Here is a 3,651-nt window from a genome sequence, read left to right as displayed (position 1 = left end):
AAACTGAGGCTGAGGTCTGAGACGTGACTTTTCCCCATATCCCCGGCAGATCTTTAAAGGCACCGTAAGTCACTTTTTTTTTCTCCCCCGTTTTACCAGTTAGTCTGCACACTGTGATTTGTCGTTGGATTGTCTGTCGTCCCTCCTTCCTAGGAATACAGATTCTGTCACTGGTGACTTCAGAAGTAAAAAGACCATGTGATCTTTTGGCTGGTTTTGCTTTTCCGAATCTATTATTTTAGCAAGAGTAGCAATGATAGTTTATCTGTGTTTCTTGTTAGATTAGATCATTTTCTTCGCTGTCCAATTTGCTTTCTGGTTGATGCTTTTTTTTTTGTCCTCCTTCCCCTTGGCTTGTCTTTAATAGAAGTCTTTCAGTTATGGTATCTGACAGAGGATGGTCAAGATTTTGAAATCAAATGTTTGTCTTTGTGAGAGTTTGCTTTCTGGGAAGTATCCAAAGGAAACCCAAGGAGTCCCATTTAGAATAGTTTTGTCATGTTTGATTGGTGGTCACCGCATGCAAACCAAATACCAAACTCACTACCATCCAGTCAGTTGGGACTCAGGCAGAGAGGCAGACTGCCTCGCCCTGCCTCATCTTTCTTCCGTGGAGTGGCTGGTGAGTTCAAACCACCGACCTTTCGGTTAGCAGCCAAGTGCCTTAACCACTACACCACCAGAGCTCACTGCATGTACTCCTGGTAAAAAGGCTGCATGTAAGAGTCAGTCACATTCTGAGGTACTTAAATTGAAGGTTAACATTTTGGAAACTTTACTACATTTCTTTTAAAACTTGGGGAATTTGGAGAATTATGTATCCTTAACCATTTTATTTTCATTACATTGGGTGTTATAATCCTAATTTGTGCAACTTTTTTGTTGGAAAAATTAATCAGCATAGAGGTCAATGTAGGTTGGAAAAGTTTCCACAGTATGTAGAATCATTAGGAGACTGCTTTTAAGGGAGAACAGACTAAATTCCTGGTCCTGGGATGGAAATCATACAAGTCTGTGACCCTGGCCAATTTTAGAATTCTCATGTGAGTTTTGGAAAGATTTTTTTTTTCCTCACATATTTTTGTGAGGTCAGCAAGATTTAGATGAAAGGCCCTTTGGATTACGAGTGATTTTCTAGTTACCAAGACTTCAGTGCTCCCAGAAAAGGATTAATGAAGAGCCCCCAGACTATATGGAGAATCTGGATTGGGAAGTTAGGCTAAGAATGTATGTTCTTTGAAAAAGAAGGCTTTATTGTATAAGAGAACTTAATCAGAGGAAAGAATTTGGAGAGGGAAGCCACATTATCCACTATTGATTGGTAGGTTCTGTATAGAATTTAGAGTTTCATGTAGTATCTTCCAAAAACAAAACAAACCCCATGTAGACTGCCTTGTCTTCCTTATGGTGAGTGGCTGGTGGGTTTGAATCGCCAAACTTCTGGTTAGCACCTTAGGCACTGTGCCACCAGAGCTCCTTAGGTTGTATCTTAGTGGTGTCTAAAAATTGCTAAATAAAAAGTGGAGATTGCTATGAGTGTCACGAAGAAATATTAGGGACATTTTGTTATGTTTCTGTAGAAAATAATGAAAAAGTTGAAGATGAATCGAGGGGGATAAATTTGGTGATGGGGGTTACAGGGATAGAGTTTATCAATGTCTATCCCCTTCTCCTCTACTTTATGATGGAAATTCACTCACCTTTTAACTTACTTGATCAATCTCGTTCTGTCAGTGTCAGATTGGGGCTCTCTTCTTCAGTTTCCTTTCAGAAATATACAGGTTCATAATGTGGTTGGACTATTAGTAAGAAAGTTCTTAGAGATTCTTGAAGATGCTAGTTTCTTTTGAGTATCTTCTAGAATTTGGCTTGGAAGAAGTTATATATATCACTTGAAAAAAGATTAGTTATGTGTATTCCTTGAAAACAGTTATTATGTTATTTATTAACAGAAATAACAGCTTACACTTTTACACTGTATAATTTTCAAAATATTTTCAGTATGTGTTGGGAAACTCGTGAAACTTTTCTTCTTTTGACCGTATTCCTTTATGCTGCTTATTAATGCTGAGTCAGACATTTGTGGTGTTCAAGGATCCTTGTGAATGTTAACAGTTTAAGTCTACTATTTATCTCACTCTGGTGGTGTAGTGTCTAAGACATTTGACTGCTAACCAGAAGGCTGGCAGTTCAAACCCACCAGCCACTCCTTGGAAGGAAGACTGGGCAATCTACTTCTGTAGTGATACCGCCTCGGAAACCCAAGGAAGGGTCGCTGTGAGACGGGATTGACTCAATGGCAGTGAGTTTGGTTTGATCCTATATTATTATAGAGCATTTGCCTCTCAAAGGAATTGAAGGAAAAGTTTTGTTGGTGGCACACCAAGGTCTGTTTTTCCAAGATATGTCTCAGCCTTGATAGAGTTATTTTGGAATGGGATGCAAATTTTTTTGCTCAGTGGTTTGGTTTATAAAAACAAAAAATCTTAAGTTCCTTTAATCATTGTCATTCTTGTTTCTTTCTCCAGTTGTTCCTCATAAACCCAAAGAGAACTTTCTGTTTCTTGTCATAATTTCTGTTTGTACAGAAGTTCTGTGGTACAACTTGTCTTGTGGTTTAGGAATAATTTGTATTTTATCTTTTCACTCTCCCCTCCAAGTTAATTAGATCTCTTTTCTTTTTATAAAGCTAAGATTAGTTACCGGTAAAAGATAAAATTTGTGTGATCAATTGTTGTCAGAAAGTATTTATGAGTCTAGTAGTGTGTGGCAGCCTGCCAATGTGATGTGATGAAAAGAAAATAGATTAAGGAATCAGGAGGCCTGGGTTTAAGTCTTAGGCTTACCGGCTTACTAGTTAAGAAATCTTGTACAGGTTACTTAAGGAGACTATAGGGAAGGTTACTGTCCTTATCGAGCATTTCCTGTGTCATGCTCTTTATATGTAGTATCCCATTTAATACTCATAATAGCCAGTGAGGTAGATATTATTTTTCTCAAGGATGAGAAGGTACATAAATTGGTCAAGATCACACAGCCGGTATATAGCAGAACAGGGAATTCACATTCAAGGCTGATGAACTTCACCTAACTCTGATGCTTTTTTGAGTCTTTGTTTAGAGAATAGGGAAGATAATATTTCTGTTGTAATAATTTGTTGGAAAAAGAGTACATGAAATGGCTTTAAAAAGATAAAGTGCTGTTTATATGCTAACTTCTTTGCTCCCTTACAGCAGCAGTTGATAGATGTCTTCTAGGTTCTTTGGCAGCTTTTTGTTTCCAAGGCAGTATTAAGCCAGACCATCATGGAGGATAGAGGTGAACAAACATTAAAGCAGCACCGGAGGGGCTTGCTGATGTTTGTACGTAGGAAGGAGTGGGTGCTTGGAAGTGCTAGTGGAAGAGAAGTGGTTTTAGGTGCTGCACATTTAGATGGAATGAGACTAAAGATATTTACTCCATTTGTTCCAGTTAGTCCTTGTTTATATATCTTTAGATTAACCTGCTCTAGTGTACTCTTGGTAGCATAGTGGCTAAAGCACTTGACTGCTAACCGGAAGGCTGGAGGTTCAAACCCACCAGCCACTCCTTGGAAGGAAGGTTGGGCAATCCTACTTCCGTAGTGATACTGCCTCGGAAACCCAAGGAGGG

The sequence above is a fragment of the Orycteropus afer genome, unplaced genomic scaffold (assembly GCF_000298275.1).
Source record: "Orycteropus afer afer isolate SDZICR_OR568_19922 unplaced genomic scaffold, OryAfe1.0 scaffold00165, whole genome shotgun sequence".
In the NCBI taxonomy this organism is placed as follows: Eukaryota; Metazoa; Chordata; class Mammalia; order Tubulidentata; family Orycteropodidae; genus Orycteropus; species Orycteropus afer.
The sequence above is the reverse complement of the archived record's forward strand: the minus strand, read 5'-3'. Positions refer to the sequence as shown.